We start from the raw sequence: 25,851 nt of genomic DNA on the forward strand, positions 1-25,851 counted from the left end.
TTTTTACTTTCACTTTTAGCCGCGTGGCTCAGCTTTGAGCATGCGGCTAAAGGGTTAATAGCGCGCGGCACCGCGATCAGTGCCGCGCGCTATTAGCGGCGGGTCCCGGCTTCACTATGTCGCCGGGCCCACCGTGATATGATGCGGGGTCACCGTGGGACCCCGCGTTATATCACGGGAGCGGGACCAAGGACGTACTCATACGTCCTTGGTCCTTAAGGAGTTAAAATAGCCTTTTAATACCCCTAACTCTTGTTTTTCCCATCCACAGAGCTATATGAGGGCTTGTTTTTTGTTGGACGATTATACTTTGTAATGACATGCTTCATTTGCTGAGACAACACAACACTGACAATAAAAGGGACTACACAACTTTCTGTCAGGAGAGAGGGAGGAGCCAGGGAGCTGCTGAGACAACACCACACTGACAGGATGACAGAACTTCCTGGTAGGAGGAGCCAGGTTGCCTCTGAGACAACACGTTCAATAAGAGGACTACACAACTATCTGTCAGGAGTGAATCACATAAACACCTGCTGAAGCCAGTACAATAAGGAATAGCATTATATTAGTAAGTTATATATCTTGGGGTGATAGTTTTATTTCACTATCATTTTCTGATATCTAAATATGACTTTAAAGCTGCGGTGGTGCAAGATTGCAGCAGTCGTCTATGGTCATAGCATTTCTTATCTGCACGGATGCAGCGCATGATAAAAACATAAGGATACAGCTCCACAAATTGGATTTCACTTGCAGAAAAAACTCGCTCACCATTATAGTAATGGAAATGGTGACTGCCAAGTACAGATTTATCTCTTCTGGCTATCTTTTGATCAAATACTGACCCCCGCCCCCACTCCCCCCCATCCATTCCTCCTCCACTCCCTTATACTTTATAGGTGAGTGGTGGATAATATACTGAAATGTTCGAAAATTGCTAAACCATATACACATTGAGAAGTCAACTAGAGGAATAAGAAATTCCAATAATGGTTTAAAGGGGGTTAAAGAATTTAACTGGATGTGGTGTAAAAATAGTTAAAAAAAAATCATACTCATCTACCCAATGCCCCGGCAAATGTTGTGCCCGGGCTCCCTATCTCATCACCGATACTTACTGGTTCTTGGTGATGCTTCATCCCTGCAGAACTGCCAACAACTGGAGGAAGACCATGAAGTAGGAAAAAAGTTGGACCAAAAGGATGTTTCTCCTTGAAGAACATCATAAGACATCTGAAGGCTTATAGACCATTCACGTTTCACTGGGAATTCTGGGAAGAAAGGATGTGCAAAGCGGTTCTCAACAGCAATCTAGTCTTAAAGGAGCACTCCGCTGCTCAGCGTTTGAAACAAACTATTCCGAATGCTGGAGCCGGGAGCTCGTGACATCATAACCTCACCCCCTCATGATGTCACGCCCCGCCCCCTCAATGCAAGTCTATGGGAGGGGGCGTGACAGCCATCATGCCCCCTCCCATAGACTTGCATTGAGGGGGCGGGGCGTGACATCATGAGGGGGCATAGCTATGACATCATAAGCTCCTGGCGCCGGCTCCAGCGTTTGGAACAATTTGTTCCAAACGCTGAGCAGCGGAGTACCCCTTGAATTTGAAAATAAACTTTAGTTTGCCAATAAACCTCTGAACCATTCAGATGTACATTGGTAAACTTCAGCCGATCCTGTACATGAGCTGTCTTGAGCAGGGGGACCTTGCGGACACTGCAGGATTTCATCATGGCGTAGTGTGTTACCAATTGTTTCTTGGTGCTAATGGTCCCAGCTGCCTTAATATCATTGACAAGATCCTCCCGTTTAGTTCTGGGCTGATTCCTCATCGTTCCCATCATCATTGATGGTCCACGAGGTGAGATCGTACATGGAGCCCCCGACCGAGGGAGATGGACAGATATATTGTGTTTCTTCCATTTGGTATTAATGGCACCAACTGTTGTAAACTTCTCACCGAGCTCCTTGGTGATGGTCTTGTAGCCCATTCCAGCCTTGTGTAGGTCTACAATCTGGTCCCTGACATCCTTGGACATCTCTTTGGTCTTGGCGGTTTTACTAACTCCTTGGTGACAACTTGGTTTTCGCCCGGTTGTTCGCCAGGAGCGCTTTCAGTCCCTGAGTAGCTTCGGCAAAAAGGGGACATTGTACCTGAAACCTTGCAGGTGCCTTTTGGCCCGGAGGTGAAGGGTTTGGTTTATACGGGGGCCTCTCTCCTTTTGGGGAAGGGCTTGCGATGGACCGCATCCTCGTACACAGTTTTTGTGTGAACACGTTTTGGCACTTTTTGCTTACACTTTGGCGACTTGAGAGAACGGACCTCGGCATGGTGGAGAGTTTGGAAATCTGATTGGTTCCTTCTTCTAAAAAGGTGTCTTTCATAAACGGGTAACCAGATTAGGAGTGGTCCCTATAAGAGAGTGCTCTTAATCTCAGCTCGTTAACTGTATAAAAGATGCCTGGGAGCCAGAAATCTTACTGATTAATAGGGGGGGGGGGGGGGGTCAAATACAAATCAATCAATAACTTATTTGAAAAGTGTTTTTCTGGATATTATTGTTGTTATTCTGTCTCTGAATTAACTGAATATTAAATAAACTTATCATTAAAATTAGCAAACGATCATTTATTTGCCAGTGGGTAAATGTACAAAATCAGCAGGGGGTCAAATACTTTTTTCCCTCACTGCATGGTGTGGGTAAAAAGAAATTAGAAAAATAGAAATTTTGTCCCAATTGTTCCTGTAAGATAATAACTAAACATACTGTAATAATAATAATAATAATAATAATAATAATAATAATAAAAAGTGCCAAACAAGCCATCTCACAGCTTAGTCAATGGAGAATAAAAAATGTTATGGCTCTTGGAATGCACTGATGATAAAAGGAATAAAATGCTTAGTAGCTAAGGGGTTAAAGGGGTACTCCGGCGCTAAGACATCTTATCCCCTATCCAAAGGATAGGGAATAAGATGCCTGATCACGGGGGTCCCGCCGCTGGCGGCGGGACCCCCGCGATCAGGCATCTTATTCCCTATCCTTTGGATAGGGGATAAGATGTCTTAATGCCGGAGTACCCCTTTAATTTGGAAATAAACAGGAAGGAGCCAATAAAATCTACATCTTACTATGATGGACCATAAAAAACTCCATTACTGTATATTCCCATGGGAGATTCTTCTGCAGAGGCTTCAGTCTTAGTATTAGACCTGTAAAGAGGAGACGTAAAGCAACATCAGGAGAACATCAATGTCTTCAGGATCAGTGCAGAATCTAATATAGTGGTCCCAGGAGAGACATAGGTAGAGGGAGACACCATTGTTCTTCACAGAAACATAAGAGACGACTGCAGCCGAAACCACAAAAATGGCCATCCAGGGAATTGACACTGATGTAATACCAAAAAGGACATAGTATGAGAAAAAACATACAACACAACCAGAACAGATACAATAATACAACGGAATGGTTGCAGTTATCCAGCCTATTCCACAACCAAACACCCAAAGACAACAATTGGTAAAGCTTATTGGTAAATACACTGCTTCAAAAAAGTAAAGTGAACACTTAAACAACACAATGTAACTCCAAGTCAATGACACTTGTGTGAAATCCCACTGTCCACTCAGGAAGAACACTGATTGACAATCAATTTCACATGGAACAGACAACAGGTGGAAATTATAGGCAATTAGCAAGACACCACAGAACACTTCTCAGTTCCTATGCTTCCTGGCTGATGTTTTGGTCACTTTTGAATGCTGGCGGTGCTTTCACTCTAGTGGTAACATGAGACGGAGTCTACAACCCACACAAGTGGCTCAGGTAGTGCAGCTCATCCAGGATGGCACATCAATGCGAGCTGTGGCAAGAAGGTTTGCGGTGTCTGTCAGCGTAGTGTCCAGAGCATGGAGGCGCTACCAGGAGACAGGCCAGTACATCAGGAGACGTGGAGGAGGCCGTAGGAGGGCAACAACCCAGCAGCAGGACCGCTACATTAGACCTGTAAAGAGGAGACATAAAGTAACATCAGGAGAACATCGGTGTATTCAGGATCAGTGCAGAATCTAATATAGTGGTCCCAGAAGAGACATAGGTAGAGGGCGACACCATTATTCTTCACACAACAGAAACATAAGAAAGAAACGACTGCAACCGAAAGTGTATTAGTGTAATGTTATTTTTTTCTTTACCTTATAAAATATGTTTGCTTGTGCTATGTTCATAACTTAGCAACCAAATATAGATGCTTTTAAAAATTGTGAAAAAAAATAACTGTTATGTGTTTTTTCATAAAAAAAAAAACTTTGCCTATTGTGATTCAGTTACCCCCAATGACGTATGGTCCGTTGCCTTATGATGAGTCCATTGGTTTCCAATAGCCGTGGGCTGCCTGATCTGTTGGAATTCAATCACTCATATGTGAAGGATGGTCCATTGCCTTATAATGGGTCTCTTGGGTTCCAATGACAGTGGTCTGCTGGATCCATTGTACGTTAGTTACTACCTGTGAATGAAGGTCTGTTGGGTTCCGATGGCAATGGTCTGCCTGATCCATTGGACCTCAGTTACCATCTCTGAAGCATGGCCCACGGCCTTATAATCGGTCCATAAAGTTTTGATGGCAACGGTCTGCCTGATCGATTGTAAACCAGTCATCACCTATGAAGGATGGTCCATTGCCTTATAATCAGTCCGTTGGGTTCTGATGGAAGGGGTTTGACTGATCTATTGTACATCAGATGGTCAATTGCCTTATAATGGGTTCACTGGGTTCCAATGTCAATGGTCTGCCTAATCTATTGTACGCCAGTAACCAACAGTGAAGGATGGTCCATTGCCTTATAATGGGTCCAAAGTGTTCCAATGCCAATGATCTGTCTGATCCATTGTATGTCACTTACCACCAGTGAAGGATGATTCATTGCTTTATACTGGGTCCACTGGGTTCTGATAATGTGTGTTACGCCGAGCGCTCCGGGTCCCTGCTCCTCCCCGGAGCGCTCGCGGCGTTCTCCTCTCTGCAGCGCCCCGGTCAGACCCGCTGACCGGGAGCGCTGCACTGACATTCACGACGGTCATGCGATTCGCATAGCGGGACGTGCCCGCTCGCGAATCGCATCCCAAGCCACTTACCCGTCCCGGTCCCCGGCTGTCACGTTCTGGCGCGCGCGGCTCCGCTCTCTAGGACACGCGCGCCAGCTCTCTAAAATTTAAAGGGCCAGTGCACCAATGATTGGTGCCTGGCCCAATCAGTCTAATTAGCCTCCACCTGCCCCCTGTCCATATAACCTCACTTCCCCTTCACTGCTTTGCCAGATCTTGTTGCCTTGTGCCAGAGAAAGCGTTTAGTGTATGTCCCAAGCCTGTGTTCCAGACCTTCTGCTGTTGCCCCTGACTACGACCCTTGCTGCCTGCCCTGACCTTCTGCTACGTCCGACCTTACTCTTGCCTTGTCCTTTTGTACCGCGCCTGTCTCAGCAGTCAGAGAGGTTGAGTCGTTACCGGAGGATACGACCTGGTTGCTACCGCCGCTGCAAGTCCATCCTGCTTTGCGGCGGGCTCTGGTGAATACCAGTAGCAACTTAGAACCAGTCCACCGGTACGGTCCAGGCCAATCCCACTCTGACACAGAGGATCCACCTCCAGCCAGCCGAATCATAACAATGTGTCTGTTATAAGTCAGCCCAATTACATTTTTTGGTCAAAAATGACAAAACCATGAACAAAGACTGGCACAGCCATGGGGTCAAATGTGGACACAATATTTTCTAAAAATGCAATACCGCTAACTCTAAAGCATTATTAGATGCACTTTCCATCTGGATTGGTAGCTTGTGGTTATTGAGCAGTTTTTAAAATAAGTTTAAGGGAATTTTAAGGGTTGCCAGTTTTTTTTTACATGTGAATTTCTTTCCTTCCAAGTCTAAGTTATCCATGCACTCTTTTAGGATATAGGTCGCACACACCCACCATGGAGGTCCGGCAACTCATAGCAATGTGTAGTTCTTGAAGCCGCCATTGATGACCGGGATCGTGCGGAAAGCTCAGAGGCTACAAACCGGTAGGTTTCGGACAAAGGCATTTCTTTTGTGAGGGTGGAAGAAGTGCCTTTGCACGAAACCTACCGGTTTGTAGCCTCGCGAGGCCGGAAGAAGTGCCTTTGCATGAAACCTACCGGTTTGTAGCCTCTGAGCTTCCCGCACGATCTCGGTCATTCATGGCGGCTTCAAGACGCTGATCTACACATTGCGGTGAGTTGCTGGACTTCATTTTTTCTCTTTTTTTTTTATTGCAATATTTGATTCTATGGACTTCCTTGCACCACCGATATTTGCAGCCATACTATTGAACCAATAATTACCAAGGACCTTTATCTACATATGCATATTTTTTCCAGGTGTGTTAGTTCGTTGCCTCCATTTTCTATTTTTCTACGTTACTTGTATTTCTACATAAGTTGTGTGATATATTGTGAGATGCATCTCTAGCCCTTTATAAGCCCATTATGAATTTTTTATGACATTGTTGCCTGATGATCCCTGGTAAGACGTATTGTGATCTAGGAATACATTTCCTTTAGACTAGCCTTTGCTTGCCTTTCGATTCAATGTCTTCCTCCCCATAGTCTCAGCTTCACTTTGAAGACTGTTGAGGATGTGCACGGTAAGACGTCTCCGGGATAACACAGTCCGCTCAGCGTGACGCACTCATTTCTGCTATGTTGACAGTGTGACAACCCTCCTACCCCCTGGTGCTTCGCACGTATACTTTTGGTTGCTGATCAGAAACGTGAAACGCAGCAGAACCTTCTAAGAATAATAACATAAAACCCCACGGGACACTAAGCAATCTTACAATTTCATCCTTAGTTACTGTATAAGTCTTATGTCCTCCTATAAACCATAGTTTATCTACAGAGAAATAAATGGAGTCCAGAAAAAAGATGCCATGACTAAGAACCTTAGTGTCTGAAACGCGTTGGAGTGTATATAGGTCATTTTATCTCACTTGAGCACACTTTTTCCGTTCATTAAGTTTCAAAAGAAGCCAGAATAAATACATGAAGTTTTAGCCATTTTTTTTCTTGTGGCGCTGGAGTGCTCTTTCGTAATGGTGCTCAAGGATATGGCTCGGAGTCTTCTCCCGTTCTTTCTGCCTCGATGGTGCCTCCTGTGAATAGTCTACGAATGGTGAGCTGGTGCGATTTATGTTTATTTTCTACAATTCCAGAAAAAGATACTGCTAAAAACTTTTACTTTAATAATGTCATATAAAAATCACATCCTATATGTGTGATATAAGGAGCCTTTCTCCTGCACCCCTGCATACACTCCTTTCTAGAACTGAAAGATTAGGCTTGAAACAACTTCAAGACAATGAAGAACTCATTATAAAGCCTGTAGACAAGGGGGGGGTGGGGGGATATAGTGCTTCTGGACCCTACCCAATTTATAGCTATGTGCTATAAACTCCTCGATGATAAACACACCTATGAGGTACTCTCCACTTGTAACGGAGCTGGATGTGGATCCTCTAACCTGTGTGGCTGATGACTCGGACCGTATCGGGGAGCGGAGTCTAAGGTGCCACTGGCCTTCACCAGAGCCAGCCGCAAGGCAGGATGGGCTTACTGCAGCAGGCGACACCCAGGTCGCTACCCCGGACATGGCTGGACCACACAGGTAGCTGGGCAAGGCGAGGTACCGAAGGATAAGGCAGTAGCATAGTCAAAGGTAGCAGAAGGTCAAGGCAGGCGGAAAAGGTGCGGAGTCTAATAACGTAGTGGAAGGTCTGTAAAAACGGGTAAGGTAAACAGGCAATAAGGAACGCTTAATCTCAGGCTAGGGGCACTGAAGATCCGGCAGGGAAGTGTGGGAGGTGCAGGGACTTATAATGTGGTGTCAGGTGCAAACACAAATTATGGGCGCACTGGCCCTTTAAATTTCAGAGCTCTGGCACGCGCGTGCGCCCTAGGAGACGGGGACGCGCACGCCGGAGCCGAGACACAGAGACAGCGAGGTGAGTGACGGGCTGGGATTCGCATGTGGGTGCATCCCACAATGTGAATCCCAGGCCCACCGGCAGACGGGGACTGCGGGACACTGCGCTCACAGCCGGAGCTTGCGGCCGGAGCGCAGCTTGTAACACCACTGACCCTATAACTACCTTTAAACAGTAACTCTCCCAAATTGTTACACAGCCTAAAAGGGAGAAACTTTTAAGCAACAAGGAATGTGAATTCCTTTTAGCAACATTCTATGCGTCAATAGAATTCTACATGACTTTGTATTGGGACTTCCGTCATACACAAGAGACGTGATGGACTTGCTGAAAAACTTGAAGGGATCTTAGTGGATGAAAATACATTGCTCACAAGCATCGATGTAGAGGCACTTTACTCCTCTATACCCCATAAGATGGGTTTTAGATCAGTGGAGATTTACCTATCGATTAGAGGAGTACATATGCAGGCACACAATAGATTTGTACTTCTGAAATACATCTAAACTTCTTTTTAACGATAAAATCTTCCACCAGCTCCGGGTCACGGCGATGGGGATCCCTTGTGCTCCCACATATGCCAACTTGCTCCTGGGCTGGTGGGAGGCCACCAGTGTTTTTAGCGGTCACAGGTACATTTCAGCGAACTGGCCCCATTATGTACCAGATTCATTGATGACATCTTCATTTTATGGCATGGTTCTAGCTCGGATTTTGAACAATTTGTTGACTCTCTCAATCCCAATGATATAGTATTAAATTCCACCTTTGAGATGGGTACTACTAGATTGGATATTGTCATACGAAAAGAATCTAATGGCAATTTATGTACCACCATACACAGAAAACCTACAGCTACGAACAGCCTCCTGAGGTGGGAGAGCTGCCACCCGGGCCCCCTGAAAAGAGGGATTCTGAGGGGGCAGTATCTCCTCCTCAGGAGGAACTGTTCTTAAAAGGATAATTTTATTAGAGAAGCAAGTAAGTTGAGGACACAATTCAGGGACAGAGGGTATCCAGATCATGTACTTACCACTACGTACAAACAAACCCTAGAGATCCCTAGGGAGACCTTACTTACCCCTAAAACTCATGATCCTACAGTTAATCCTACTCAGATTATAGCGCTCTTTGATCAGTGTTCACCTCAGATCAGAGAGATCCTTGGTAAACACTGGAACATACTTATATACTCCCGTCCTAAGACATCCTATCCCCTATCCATCACACCCCCTCCCATAGACTTGCATTGAGGGGGCAGGGTGTTACGTCACACGGGGGCAGAGTCGTAACGTCACGATACTCCGTCCCCGTGTTCGGGAGGCAAAAGACTCGGAGCCTCCAGCATTTCCTGCAGTGCTCACAGGTGAGTACTGCATGCTAGATTGCAGGGGTCCCCAGCAGCGGGACCCCCACAATCAGACATCTTATCCCCTATCCTTTGGATAGGGGATAAGATGTCTTAGGGCGGAGTACCCGTTTAAAATGGACCAGGATCTCTCTGACGAGATACCAGATAGTCCCCTCATCACACTGTTACGCCGAGCGCTCCGGGTCCCTGCTCCTCCCCGGAGCGCTCGCGGCGTTCTCCTTTCTGCAACGCCCCGGTCAGACCCGCTGACCGGGAGCGCTGCACTGACATTCCCGATGGGTATGCGATTCGCATAGCGGGACGCGCCCGCTCGCGAATCGCATCCCAAGCCACTTACCCGTCCAGGTCCCCGGCTGTCATGTTCTGGCGCGAGTGGCTCCGCTCTCTAGGGCCCGCGCGCGCCAGCTCTCTGAGATTTAAAGGGCCAGTGCACCAGTGATTGGTGCCTGGCCCAATCAGTCTAATTAGCTTCCACCTGCTCCCTATGTATATTACCTCACTTCCCCTTTCCTTCCTTGCCAGATTTTGTTGCCTTGTGCCAGAGAAAGCGTTTAGTGTTGTCCAAAGCCTGTGTTTCCAGACCTTCTGCTATTGCTATTGACTACGAACCTTGCCGCCTGCCCCGACCTTCCGCTACGTCTGACCTTGCCTCTGCCTAGTCCTTCTGTCCCACGCCTTCTCAGCAGTCAGCGAGGTTGAGCCGTTGCCGGTGGATACGACCTGGTTGCTACCGCCACAGCAAGACCATCCCGCTTTGCGGCGGGCTCTGGTGAAAACCAGTAGCAACCTAGAACCGGTCCACCGACACGGTCCATGCCAATCCCTCGCTGACACAGAGGATCCACATCCAGCTAGCCGAATCCTAACACTAGATCCGGCCATGGATCCCGCTGAGGTGCCGCTGCCAAGTCTCGCTGACCTATCCATGGTGGTCGCCCAGCAATCGCAGCAAATTGCCCAACAAGGACAGCAGCTGTCGCAGTTGGCCGCCACGTTACAGCAACTTCTGCCACTGCTACAGCAGCAACCATCTCCTCCGCCAGCTCCTGCACCTCCTCCGCAGCGAGTGGCCGCTACTAGCCTCCACTTGTCCCTGCCGGACAAATTTGATGGGGACTCTAGACTCTGCCGTGGCTTCCTGTCTCAATGTTCCCTACATATGGAGATGTTGTCGGATCAATTTCCTACAGAACGGTCTAAGGTGGCGTTCGTAGTGAGTCTTCTGTCTGGAAAGGCCTTGTCTTGGGCCACACCGCTCTGGGACCGCAATGATCCTGCCACAGCCACAGTCCAGTCCTTCTTCGCTGAAGTCCGTAGTGTCTTCGAGGAACCAGCCCGAGCTTCTTCTGCCAAGACTGCCCTGCTGAACCTGGTCCAGGGTAATTCTTCAGTAGGCGAGTATGCCATCCAATTTCGTACTCTCGCCTCCGAATTATCTTGGAATAATGAGGCCCTCTGCGCGACCTTTAAAAAAGGCCTATCCAGTAACATCAAGGATGTGCTGGCCGCACGAGAGATTCCTGCCAACCTGCAAGAACTTATCCATTTGGCCACCCGCATTGACATGCGTTTTTCTGAAAGACATCAGGAGCTCCGCCATGAAAAAGACCTTGATCTCTGGGCACCTCTCTCACAGTATTCTTTGCAATCTACCCCTGTGCCTCCCGCCGAGGAGGCTATGCAAGTGGATCGGTCTCGCCTGACCCATGAAGAGAGGACTCGCCGTAGGGATAAAAATTTATGTCTGTACTGTGCCAGTACCGAGCATTTCTAGGTGGATTGCCCTATTCGTCCTCCACGTCTGGGAAACGCACGCACCCAGCTCACGTGGGTATGGCGTCTCTTGGTACGAAGTCTGCTTCTCCACGTCTCACTGTGCCCATGCGGATTTCTCCTTCTGCTAACTCCTCCTTCTCAGCCGTGGCCTTCTTGGACTCTGGTTCTTCTGGAAATTTTATTCTGGCCTCTTTGGTGAATAGCTTCTGCATCCCGGTGACCCGTCTCGTCAAACAGCTCTACATTTCTTCGGTCAACGGAGTGAAGTTGGACTGCACTGTGCGTTACCGCACAGAGCCCTTGCTTATGAGCATTGGACTGCATCACGAGAAAATTGAATTTTTCGTCCTGCCCAACTGCACCTCTGAAGTCCTCCTCGGTCTGCCATGGCTCCAGCATCATTCTCCCACCCTTGACTAGACCACCGGGGAGATCAAGAATTGGGGTCCTGCTTGCCGCAAGAAATGCCTCACGACTGCTCCCAGTCCCGTCTGTCGGGCCTCAGTGTCTCCTCCTGTGCCTGGTCTCCCCAAGGCCTATCAGGACTGTGCAGTGCCTCTTCATAGCCCCCGTCCTGGTGACACTCTGCCCCGTGGCAAGCTTCACCCTCTGTCCCCCCTCCCCATTCCCACTTCTTCTGGATTACCGGCCGCTGATGTAGCTACCCAGGACTTTTTTTTGTTCCAGAAGGAAACTCAAGAGGCGCCCCCTATGTTCTCTTCTCAGTTAAAGGGACAAGGAGACAAAGAGAGGGGGAGACCTAAGGGGGGGGGGTACTGTTACGCCGAGCGTTCCGGGTCCCTGCTCCTCCCCAGAGCGCTCGCGACGTTCTCCTTTCTGCAGCACCCCGGTCAGACCCGCTGACCGGGAGCGCTGCACTGACATTCACGATGGGGATGCGATTCGCATAGCGGGACGCGCCCGCTCGCGAATCGCATCCCAAGCCTCTTACCCGTCCCGGTCCCCGGCTGTCATGTTCTGGCGCGCACGGCTCCGCACTCTAGGGCGCTGGCCATGGAAGAGGGCAGAGACTACAAACTGTACAACAAAAATAGAGAAACCTAGCCGCACATCCACCATTTGTATTTTGATCTACTTGCTCCTCAGCATTATTCATGAATCAATAAATCAATAGGTCTAGTCAACTTCTGCGACACCTGCCATGAAAAATCAATAGGGCTCAGGCCAGGCAAAAAAAAGGGGGTTAAAGAAAAGAGAAGTAAGTGGAGAGGGGATAGATTGAAAATGAAACCGAAAGTGGACCTGCCACCATACTGATTTTACTTTAAAGGGGTACTCCGCTGCTCAGCGTTTGGAGCAAACTGTTCCAAACGCTGGAGCCGGCGCCGGGAGCTCATGACATCATAGCCCCGCCCCATCATGATGCCCCGCCCCCTCAAGGCAAGTCTATGGGAGGGGGCGTGACAGACGTCACGCCCCCTCCCATAGACTTGCATTGAGGGGGTGGGGTGTGATGTCGTGAGGGGGCAGGACTATGACGCCACGAGCTCCCAGCGCCGGCTCCAGCGTTTGGAACAGTTTGTTCCAAACCCTGAACAGCGGAGTACCCCTTCAACTACAGGACTTTACTTCACTGTCTCTTTTAAATCACCCTGTACTTCTTTCTTTGTACTCTATGGCCAAACATTATTGGGACTGTCCAATGTGTATGGGAACCTCCAGACTCTTAAAAGGATTGGCATATTGAGGACAATTTATTTTTCTCTTCCTAAAACACAAGCATGCTCGGCCAAACCCAGTGTGTATATGGATAGGGAGGATGGGAGTAATACAGTTCAGCCGACATACATTGAACGTGTGCGGTCATTTGTTTAGTACGTTCTCGACCACATTTTATAAGACTGGATGCAATTCTTCTAAATGTTTGTTACATTTTGTACTCACCCTCCTTTTATCCCAGACAACAGAGAGAAAAGATTTATACATTAAAAAACAAAAATTAAAGGGGTTCTGCACCATAAGGTGATTTTAGTATGTATCTGGCAGGCAGTAATGGACATGCTTAGGAAGGATTTGCGCTTGTCTTGGGGATAAATGGCTATGTTGTGAGATTAACATAATGCTGTGGCTAGCTTTCTGTGAACTGGTATTTCCTGTTTGAGTTCTCTTCTTTGCCTACAAATCCCAGGATTCCATTTTTCTCCCTCCCACACATCAGCCACCCCACCCATTGAAACATAAATGAGCTGCATCCATTCAAAAGACCTGTGGTTTTCAATCAGCTGTTGCATTAGTTGCAGATTGATCTCTCTCCCACCAAGCGATCGCTCCACCCATTGAAGCAGACAGGCTCCTTGTCATCAGCTGACTAGTGATGTCATGTCTCGGCTGCATTGCAAGCTGGGAAAAATCTGAGACAACAGTCATTTTGTATGCTGTTAAAAAATAAATATTGGAGTGAAAATCACAGAAGAATTGTGAGAAAACCGTCACACACAGGTACAGACACTATATTATGAACTACACTAACTTTACAGCCCCTGTAGCATAGTCAAATAAAAAAAAAATCCTGGAATACCCCTTTAATGATGTGTGATTAAAGTGTAAAATACAATATTCAATAAAAGGCTTTCACTAGGCTCCCAATTCTTCATCTATCATAACGTTCCTTGGTCAAGATACAGCTTACGCATCAACAATCACAGTGCGAGTAAAGATTTATCTCCATTATCTCACACTGGAAAATAATTTTTCTTCTCTTGGAATCTTATTAACAAGAAACTAGAGTTGTTAGGAACGTTGGTCTCTGGGGGTGAGGACCAACCCAACATTGGTAGAGAACAATTCAAGAGAAGGGGGCACTGGAGGTCTGGGACCTGCTGTTTTTCCAATTCACACTCCACCAATCAACACAAAAAAAAAATTAAATTCAAATAATCAAAAGGAAATTTGTTTTTGCTCTTGGATTGTGAGGATAAAAAAAAAACTAATGGGACCAGTCCTTGAAGTGGACCTGAAAATAAGAACAAGGTTTCAGCTGTCTCGCATGGCCATTGTCAAGTATAATGGCCAGGTGGGATGGCCAAAACGTTGATCTAGATACTAGTAATCTTGTACGTTTGACAAAAGACACATGTCCATCAAGTTCAACCAAGGAGATGAAGAGTATGGGAGGATGAAGGGGAGAGGATGTTTTTGCATAAGCATTAAAGGGTTACTGCTATGTGGACACGTATAGAAGGGGGAGAAAAATCCCAAAGCCATTTTTGCATGTAGAAAAACTTTTTTAGTAGCAGCCTTCCGGCTAAAATTCCAAATATTACAGACAATAGTCACCCCAAGTGCTCACTGATCTCCGCGACAGTCCGTAAGAGCTCCATAAAATCTTCACCCTTTCTCGGGCATGTGGAGTTCGGAGGACCTTCCTTCCTCTCACGAAGGAAAACCGCTGAATGAGCGCCGGACACTTCCGACGTTTCGGAGGTCACGCCCCCTTTCTCAAGTATCCCTATCGTGCACCCACTACCACATACATAGTCATCACATCTCCTAAAAAAGGAGGGAATGAAGATGTATGTGAACTCCCTGTGGAATTAAGAAAAGCGAGTCGGTTCGATCCCATTGTGAACAGTCCTCTACTTGAGAGCTTCCAGAAAGCAGTGACTAGTGAGGTCTGTCAACAATGGAATAGAAACCAAAGTAATAAACTGAATTATGGAATTGAAAATTTGAAAAATGGAATTGAAAAATGATGACAGAATAGTGGTAAAAAAAAAAAGCAGATAAGGGGGGAACGACTGTTATCTGGGATCAAAACTTGTATTTGGAGGAAGCTAACAAACAGCTAAGCGATGAAAAAGTATATGTAAAACTAAAAGGGGATCCGGTTATACAGTTCAGTCAGGAGATTGAAGTATTATTGGAAGAAGCATTATTGAATGGCATTATTGATGCAACTACAAAACAAGCATTAACTAATGAATATCCCAGAACACCGGTTTTATACCTCCTTCCCAAGGTGCACAAGGACATGGAGAGACCCCCGGGAAGTCCCATAGTCTCGAGGGTCGACTCCATCTTGTGCCCCTTGGCAATTTATATAGACAGCTATCTGCAGAAGGTATTAAAGAAGTTAGAGAACTGTCTGAGTGATACAAATGAATTTCTGGATTGTATTGAGGATCTTAGTGTTACTAAAGATACATGGTTACGCACTTTAGACATTAAAAGTCTATATACGAATATTCCTACAGATGAGGCAATGACGATCATTAGAGAAGAACTGTCTAAAAATTCGGCACTGAGTAATTCTAAAATAAAATTTTTGATGGATCTGGTGGAGATGGTATTGACCAGAAACTACTTTCGGTTTGGGAATGACTTCTTTTTGCAGATACAGGGGACCTTGATGGGGTCCTCTGTCGCACCTAGTGTAGCAAATATATTTATGGCTAAATTTGAGGAGCAAGCTCCTATGTGGATAGGTGGGTACGTTACGTGGATGACGTGTTTTTAATATGGTCAGGCTCCTATGAGCAGTTAAGGGAATTCGTTGTATTACTCAATAAATGTCATCCTCTGATTGAGTTCACGGTCGAGGCCCATCTCCAGCAGATCCATTACTTAGATGTTAAAGTATATAAAGAAGGTACACGTTTAAGTACCACGCTGTATAAAAAAGAAGCGGACAGGAATAATTTGCTTCTGAGACAGAGTCAGCATGCCCCCCAAACGTTTAAAGGAATCCCTCGTGGACAATTCATCAGGACTAGACGCATTTCAAGTAGTCTTGATGAATATGTCATAAATAAAGAAATATTGATTAAGAAATTCACAGAACGAGGTTATGATGAAGAATGGGTAAGAAAAATTGCCAACGAGGTACAGGAGATCCCAAGAGAAAAATTGAGAATTAAAAAGACCAAAAAGAAAAGAGAGAGGATAATGTAACATTTTTGTCTACATTTGATAATCATGCTCAATTAATAAAAAAAAAAAACAATAAATAAATACTGGGGGTTACTCCGAGCAGATCCGAAGTTTGGGAAAATGTTCACGAGACTCCCAAGGTTTATTTATAAGAAAGGAAAAACACTGGCAAATTATTTGATAAGAGTGGATATAAAGAAAAAGAAGATGGCAAAACAAACATTTTTACAAACTAAAAAGAAGGCAACATTTCCTTGTCTGAATTGTCAGAATTGCAGTAGTATAATTAGATGCGATTTTATCAGCCACCCTCTACAGGGAAATAAATATCTTGTAAGGGGGTATTATACCTGCAATTCTAAGCAGGTTATTTATCTGTTGAAGTTTCCGTGTGGACGAGAAACATCAAGTGCCAGATTAGCAAACATCGTTCGCTGATCCGGAAAATGACAACAGTAGAAAAAGAAAAAGAATCGGAAAGGAAGACATATGGTGAAACTGGTGTTGCTAAACATTTTTTCGAACATGGACACCAACCAGGTGAATTAAGATGGATGGTAATAGAAGAAATTGAGGGCGTTACTGTAATAGAAATTAAAAGGAAATTATTACAGAGAGAGGTGTTTTGGATTGAAACCTTAAACTCTTTGACACCGAATGGAATGAATGAAATTTGTAACTTACACGGCTTTTCTGTGAATTCTAACATCTTAATATATTACTGTTATTTTAGATACATGGTTTTTAGGACTGATATATGTTTTTAACACTTACCTTCTCGTTGCGGAGAAAAATTCTCGCGAGATTTGATGACTATGTATGTGGTGGTGGTGGGTGCACGATAGGGATACTTGAGAAAGGGGGCGTGACCTCCGAAACGTCGGAAGTGTCCGGCGCTCATTCAGCGGTTCTCCTTCGTGAGAGGAAGGAAGGTCCTCCGAACTCCAATTGCCCGAGAAAGGGTGAAGATTTTATGGAGCTCTTATGGTCACGGAGATCAGTGAGCACTTGGGGTGACTATTGTTTGTAATTTTTGGAATTTTAGCCGGAAGGCTGCTACTAAAAAAGTTTTTCTACATGCAAAAATGGCTTTGTGATTTTTCTCCCTCTTCTATACGTGTCTGAATATGGACTGAGCCTCCATTGTTTAAATCACACTCACCCATGTGCACAATCAAGGTATTACCTTTTTTCTATTACTGCTATGTGGGTCGGCCACACCCCTTGTGATGTCGCGGTCACGCCCCCTCAATGCAAGTCTATGGGAGGAGGCGTGACACCCTCCCATAGACTTGCATTGAGGGAGCGTGGCCGTGACATCACAAGGGGCATGGCTGATCCCCGCAGCGCAAAAATTGCATTTGGAACACTTAGCTCAACGCTGACCTCTTTAATGTCATTTTGTACTAGGAATGTATATAACCATGTTTTGAAGACTCAACTTTTTGCTGTGACCAGTTCCTGAGGTACACTGGTCAATAAATTCACAGTTCTTATGGTAAAGAAGGATTATTGCCCCTGGAGACTACGCCTTTTTTGGTGATGAATAAAGCCACACATTGAATTCACCTAAATGTGAAGTGCTGCTGACCCTTTGATTGCTAGATAGATAGACAGACAGATAGATATGATATAGATAGATAGACAGACAGATAGATATGAGATAGATAAATATGAGCTAGATAGATAGATAGATGGATAGATAGATAGAAAGACAGATATGAGATAGATAGATAGACAGATAGACAGACAGACAGACAGACAGATAGATATGAGATAGATAGATATGAGATAGATAGATATGAGATAGATATGAGATAAATATGAGATAGATAAATATGAGCTAGATAGATAGATAGATAGATAGACAGACAGATATGAGATAGACAGATAGACAGACAGATAGATATGAGATAGATAGATATGAGATAGATAGATATGAGATAGATAGATATGTGGTGTCCCGTACAGGACATGGTCCTGTACCCTCCCCTAAGTCCCCTCAGGAAGAGTCCCTGCAGTCCATAGGGCTCTCCTGCAGGGTTCATCCCTTTGCTCACCTTCTATTGTCTCATATAAATGCATTGTATATATATTGTGTACATATTGTTCGTTATACATAAAGTTTGTACAAATGTGTACAGAAGTGTTAGTCATGTGAAACACTGTCATGTGACATACCCAGAGTTCCTTGGGTACAGGACACACAGGCTTAGCAACCAATGGGCTTTAGTCCAGCCTCCTTAGTATATAAGGGGCTGTAGTCTGTAAACTCTCTCTCTCTCTCTTGATTCCTGGATTCATAAGAAAGCACAATACCTGTACTATCTAAATTCATCTCCGCTAGGCCAAAGTCTAAAGAACCTGCAGCCACTTCAAAACGTGAGTTATCAAGCTCTATCTACAATTCTAGTGACTACTACTCAACTCAAGAATAATATTGGTAGCATAGTGGCCTGCATAGATATTCTCAATACTACAAGTCCCAGCAAGCCTGCGAGGTATCCTGTGTCCCGGTTGCCTCTAGAGGAACTGCATAACTGTAAAGACTGTTTCTTAAGAATCACAAGTAAAAGTTCCAGTTCTTGCATAATTCCTGCTGTGGACATTCCTTTATTGAAGACCGTTTTTGGGTTGGTTGACGGCGGTTCCCATACCGGAATAACCACATCCTGGCGTCACGAACACTAAGGGGTTAATAACATCTTACCCCACAGGGTTAATACCACCAGACCCTGCTACACTATTGCAACACCCCAGCTCACCACATAGCGTTAGATAGATAGATAGATAGATAGATATGAGACAGACACATAGATAAATACTGTAGATGGATGTGACGATGATGGTTCTGGGTACATAAATGTATTATCACAATATTTCTTATGATCTCACTGTTCTTACTGTATTTGATTGTTTCCTATTTATTTATTCGCCTCCTGTTGGCGGTGACTGGCATTGTCGCAGCTGTCCTTGGCGGTTTTGGTAATTGATGCCTCTTGTTCCCCGGCGCTCAGTATTCCACATGAACCCTTCCTCATGTACATTATTGGCGGCCTCCTTTATTTCCCTCACTAATACTGTATTGTCTTAAACAATGGCGCTTTTCCCTCTCGCAGAACATCGAACAATCACTTATTTTCAGATCGTGTGCCGCACGTCAGATGCCTGCGAGCTGCGTCTACTGAGAAGCTCTAATATTAATAATCTTTCAAGGGATAAAAAGCGCAAACACAAAGCGTCGCGTACAGTGAATCAAATAATCAGCTGCCGGCAAATGGCATAATAGACCCCAGTAGGGACTTGGCTTCCCTATAGAACAGCTGGAAAAGATCGGAGACAACGCGCGGTTAATGAGAGACACTTCACCACCCTCCTTCATCTACGCAATTTCCAGAATTATCATGTTGCTTTATGCCCCATTTATAACACCCATCCTGTCTATTATAATCTATCACGTTTACTATGTTAGTATTATGCTGGTAAGGGCTGCAGTTTGTTGTGTTTCCTTCTGTATTGTACCAAATGTAAGTCTATTTCCCTAAACATCTATTTTAACCACTAGGTGGCGATTTAGAGTGTTGCTCGTGAACATTTTTCTTCGCAGCAGCACTCCATGTGGTCTGGTGTAGTACTGCAATTAAAATGTATTGTATTTATGTGCAAAATGACCACGAGGCACGAATGACGCAGAGTGACAGGAATATCAAAGGACCAGAAAATTCTGTTGAATTAATGCAATTAATTATGAGAGATTTACCCCGAGGTGTTCGGCTGCCGCGTTCATGAACTTTGTGCTCAATTTTGTTCATCACCTTCACGTGTTTGAAGAAACCTGCAAAATGGGAAAGTTTTGCTGGAAGTCTAAGACACTACAATATGGAGGGGGACTGTAAGGATGCAAGAAACATACACATGCACTAAAGAAAAAAGATGGAGACAGGACTTAAAGGGGTACTCCGGTGGAAAACAATTTTTTTTAAATCAACTGGTGCCAAAAATTTTTACAGATTTGTAAATTACTTCTATTTAAAAATCTTAATCCTTCCCGTACTTATCAGCTGCTGTATACTACAGAGGAAGTTCTTTTCTTTTTGAATTTCTTTTCTGTCTGACCACAGTGCTCTCTGCTGACACCTCTGTCCATGTCAGGAACTGTCCAGAGCAGGATAGGTTTGCTATGGGGATTTGCTCCTACTCTGGATAGTTCCCGAAATGGACAGAGGTGTCAGCAGAGAGCACTGTGGTTAGACAGATTTTTTTTTTTAAAGAAAAGAACTTCCTGTGGAACATACAGCAGCTGATAAGTACGGGAAGGATTAAGATTTTTTAATAGAAATATTTAACAAATCCGTTTAACTTTATAGCACCAGTTGATTAAAAAAAAATTTTTCCACTGGAGTACCCCTTTAACCTCATTTGTTCCCCATTCCGGTCCAGGATGATTCCCAAGACCTGACTTCATAACCGGATTGTGAGGCAGAGTCCAGCTCTGGAGCACTTTATATGATGGAAAGATCTACAAGCACAATCCAATCATCTGAGTATTAGGTTTCACAGTTAACAGGAGTAACGTTAAAGGGGTACTCCCCTAGAAATTTTAATTTTTTTTATCAACTGGTGCTAGAAAGTTAAACAGATTTGTAAGTTACTTCTATTTAAAAATCGTAATCCTTCCAGTACTTATCATCTACTGTATGCTCCACAGGAAGTTCTTTTTGCTCTCTGCTGACACCTCTGTCCATGTCAGGAACTGTTCGGAGCAGGACAGGTTTGCTATGGGGATTTGCTCCTACTCTGGACAGTTCCTAAAATGGACAAAGGTGTCAGCAGAGAGCACTGTGGTCACACAGAAAGGAAATTCAAAAAGAAAAACTTCCTGTAGAGCACACAGCAGCTGAAAAGTACTGGAAGGATTGAGATTTTAAATAGAAGTAATTTATAAATCTGTTTAAAGGGGTTATCCAGGATTTAAAAAAATATATATATCAATTGGCTGCAGAAAGTTAAACAGATTTGTAAATTACTTCTATTAAAAAAGCTTAATCCTTTCAGTACTCATGAGCTTCTGAAGTTAAAGGGTAGCTCCCACCATCATGATTTTTTTTTCTGTCCCTGCCTATTGCACTTCTATCCCTAACACCCTCCCTGCCTTTATTTATTTTTTTTACTATTTTTAAAATGGCATTTAGTCTGCCTGGTAGTGTGCTCACTACCAGGCAGACTTCCCCAGCAGGCACCACGTCACTGATGCCTGCTGGGGGGGACTTCCGCCCTTAGTTCTCCCAACAGGGTGCCTCCAGCTGTTTCACCACTACAACTCCCAGCATGCCCTGACATCTATTGGCTGTCAGGGCATGCTGGGAGTTGTAGTGGTAAAACAACTGGAGGCACCCAGGACAGGAGTTTCATGGGGGAAGGAGTGAGCCAGGAGCCGATGCGGGAGGGACGGGTGCGGGGGAGACTCTTCCTGCCGCTCGGTAAGTAAACCCAAACAACCCCCATCCCCCCCCCCCCCGTACCTTGCAGCAGCACCCCCCATCCCGCTCGTACCTTGCAGCAGCACCCCGCACCTTGCAGCAGCTCCCCCATCCCCCCCGTACCTTGGAGCAGCACTTCCCGCACCTTGCTGTAGCAGCCAACCCCCCGCGCCGCCCGCACCTTGCAGCAGGGCCGTCGGCGAGTGCGGGAAGCCGATGCGGAGCCCTGGCTGTTACTGCGCCTTCGCAAAATTTCGACTGATGCCATGCCGGAATCAGTCGGAATTTTGCAGTGACGTCACTCCGCACTGCATTCGGCCACTAGGAGGGAGCCCCCTAGTGGCCGAATTTCAAATTGCTTTTAAAATGTTTTAAAAGCATTTTTTTAAATAAAAGTATATTAGAGATATGTTGTAGTACTTGAGTACTACAACATATCAAAAATTATTTTTCATGACAGTGCCCATTTAAGGTTGTTCGTTTCTGTCTAAGTGCTCTCTGATGACACGTGTCTCAGGAAACGCCCAGTTTAGAAGAGGTTTGCTATGGAGATTTGCTTCTAAACTGGGCGGTCCCCGAGACAGGTGTCACCAGAGAGCACTTAGACAGAAAAGAACAATGTTAACTTCAGAAGCTCATAAGTACTGAAAGGATTAAGATTTTTTTAATAGAAGTACTTTACAAATCTGTTAAACTTTCTGGAGCCAGTTGATATGTAAAAAAAAGTTTTTTCCTGGAATACCCCTTTAACTTTCTGGCACCAGTTGATTTTAAAAAAATGTTTTCCAGGGGAGTACCCCTTTAAATCTCCATCCTCACAGATATCATGATCCTCACAATGACATCATTCATTCCCTTCTGAATACTGTTCCATGGAACATTAGAAATGGTCGCCCATCAGGAGTATCGTGTATTGGAGCCGATGATGACGATGACCATTTTTATTATTTTCTCAAATGACATCAAAATTGGTTGTTTCTGTCTGTAATGAGAAGTGGGCGCCATTTTGTTTGCAATTTAGTGTCATCTCTTGTGAAAAAAAACAAAATGGTTCCTGGCCCCATGGCAATACATCCCATGAGAGGAGGGTATTGTACTCTCCATCTCACACTGGTTCTATTTCCCATCATACTTGAGAAAGCGAAGTGTAGGTTCATATAATCTATGGGGAAGGGGCATGGAGCTATCCTATCGGCCCCCTAGGCTTTCCCCTTGTGTCCCCAATGGTCAGGAATGAGACCCAGAACTCCTATTAGCTATCCCTTCATTGTTGTCCTTTATGTCCCCCCTTTATTTTGAAGGGGTACTCCGCCCCTAGACATCTTATCCCCTATTCAAAGGATAGGGGATAAGATGTCTGATCGGGGGGTCCCATCACTGGGAACCCCAGAGATATCGGCAGCGGCACCCCAGACATCCGGTGCACGGAGTGAATTTCGGGGGGGAGGGCTCGTGACGTCACGGGCGTTTGTGACGTCAGGGCCACGCCCCCTCAATGCAAGTCTATGGGAGGGGGCGTGACGGCAGTCACGCCCCCTCCCATAGACTTGCATTGAGGGGGCGTGGCCATGACGTCACAAATGCCCGTGACGTCATGAGCCTCTGCCGCTGCACCCGACGCTCTAAACGAATGCCAGGTGTAGCAGCGAGATCGCGGGGGTCTCCAACGGCAGGACCCCCACAATTAGACATCTTATCCTTTGGATAGGGGATAAGATGTCTAGGGGTGGAATACCCCCTTTAAAGGCTTGCTCCGATCCCCAGCGTCCGGAACTCAATGTTCCGAATGCTGGGTGTGGGCTTCCATGTTCACGCCCCCACCCCCTCGTGACGTCATGCCCCGCCCTGTGATGTGACGACCCCGCCCCTTCAATGAAAGTCTATGGAAAGGGGGCGAGACAGCTGTCACGCCCCCTCCCATAGACTAGCATTGAGGGGGCGGGGTGTGATGTCATGAGGGGGCGGGCGTGAACACGGAAGCCCACACCCAGCATTCGGAACACTGAGTTCCGGACGCTGGGGGGGGGGGGGCGGAGTAACCCTTTAAGCATGGTGCACAAGAATGGAATTCCCCAGCACCATGTTGCTTAAAGGGGTACTCCGTTGGAAAACATTTTCTTTTAAAATCAACTGGTGCCAGAAAGTTAAACAGATTAGTAAATGACTTCTATAAATAAAATCTTAATCCTTCCAGAACATATCAGCTGCTGTTAGGATCCACAGGAAGTTCTTTTCTTTTTCAATTTCCTTTCTGTCTGACCACAGTGCTCTCTGCTGACACCTCTGTCCATGTCAAGAACTGTCCAGAGTAGGAGAAAATCCCCATAGAAAACCTATCCTACTCTGGACAGTTCCTGACATGGACAGAGGTGTCAGCAGAGAGCACTGTGGTCAGACAGAAAGGAAGTTCAAAAAGAAAAGAACTTTCTGTGGATCATAACAGTAGCTGATAAGTACCGGAAGGATTAAGATTTTTTAATAGAAGTAATTTACAAATCTGTTTACCTTTCTGGCTCCAGTTGATTCATAAAAAAATGTTTTCCAGTGAAGTACCCCTTTAACAGCACAGAATGCAAATACACGTAACTTGCTTAGTAGTGGACTACTTTGCTTAGTAGTGGAGTGCAAAAACCTTGAGGGACATAAAAAAAAAATATTAATTTCAAATTGTGTTACTAATCTGTGTCACTTCTCCAAAACGTTCTCTAGGGGCTAAACTAAAAGTCATTTTCCATAATAAAATAAAACAAAACTTATGGAATTTACCCTTCTTTCCGTAATCTTTTCCTAGTAATCTAGAGAGACTTTCTTTCATAAGCAAAATGCCCAATTCTGCGCAAAATTCATAACCTCGGCTCCTTAATTGCAGCTGACAGAGGAGCGGAATGTACAGTCAATTCCTCAGTAAATAGATTAGCGTTTCGGAACTTCAGGCAGCACAACACGGAGTATTAAATTACCAAAACTCCAGCAGAACAATGACTCGACCACGTAAAGAAAAAATCCCATTAAAATGATGCAATGCATGGAAGGTTATTTACAACTGAAGAGGAAATCCAACGTATCTACTTACTGATTCCCTGAGCAAATGGGCCCAAGGATTTAAAGGGCTACTCCGGTGGAAAACTATATATTTATTTAAATCAACTGGTGCCAGAAAGTTAAACAGATTTGTAAATTACTTCTATAAAAAAAAAATCGTAATCCTTCCAGTACTGATCAGCTGCTGTATGCTCCACAGGAAGTTGTGTAGTTCTTTTTTTTTTGTCTTGACCACAGCGCTCTCTGCTGACACCTCTGTCCATTTTAGGAACTGTCCAGAGCAGGAGAAGTTTGCTATGGGGATTTGGGGATGGGGATTGCTATGAAGTGTGCTATGGGGATTGCTATGACATGGACAGAGGTGTCAGCAGAGAGCACTGTGGTCGTGACGGAAAAGAAATCCAAAAAGAAAATAATTTCCTCTGTAGCATACAGCCGCTAATAAGAACTGGAAGGATTAAGCTTTTTTAATAGAATTATTTTACAAATCTGTTTAACTTTCTGCCATCAGTTGATTTAAAAAAAAAGTTTTCCACCGGAGTACCCCTTTAATGCAGGCCTGGGGTGGCAATGGTCAGAGACTTCTTAAAAGGGTACTCAGCCCCTAGACATCTTATCCCCAATTCAAAGACTAGGGGATAAGATGTCTGATCGCAGGGGTCCTGCCGCTGGAACCCCCCACGATCTCCCTGCAGCACCCGGTGTTCGTTTAGAATGTTGGCTGCTGCAGCGGAGGCTTGTGACATCACGACCACACCCCCTCAATGTAAGTCTATGGGAGGGGGCGTAGCAGCCATCACCCCCCGCTCCCATAGATTTGCATTGAGAGGGAGGGAATGACATCATGTTGTCACGAGGGGGGCGTGGCCGCGGCGTCAGCGGCACATCGCTAGTCGTCAGGCATGGAGCGAAGTTCGCTCTGTGCACCTGATGAACGTGGTGCAGCAGAAATCATGGGGGGTCCCAGCGGCAGGACCCCCGCAACCAGACATCATATCACCTTTCCTTTGGATAGGGGATAAGATGTCTAGGAACGGAGTACCCCTTAAACGGAAACCCGTCATCACTTCCAGCCCCATCAGCCTTGATTGATAGATCTCTCCCTGTTTGGGTATAGGAAGAGATAGATTAAAGTCAATGGGGTGGGCAGAAGCCTCCGGAGCTGCCAATATGACTATATGTGGTTCAGGCAGCATGAAAGTGGTGACAGGATCGCTACAACAGGATTTCTTCAAAGCCATCATTGAATTTAATAGCTTAGGGGGAATCCAAGTT

Source organism: Hyla sarda, chromosome 3 (assembly GCF_029499605.1).
Source record: "Hyla sarda isolate aHylSar1 chromosome 3, aHylSar1.hap1, whole genome shotgun sequence".
Lineage (NCBI taxonomy): Eukaryota > Metazoa > Chordata > Amphibia > Anura > Hylidae > Hyla > Hyla sarda.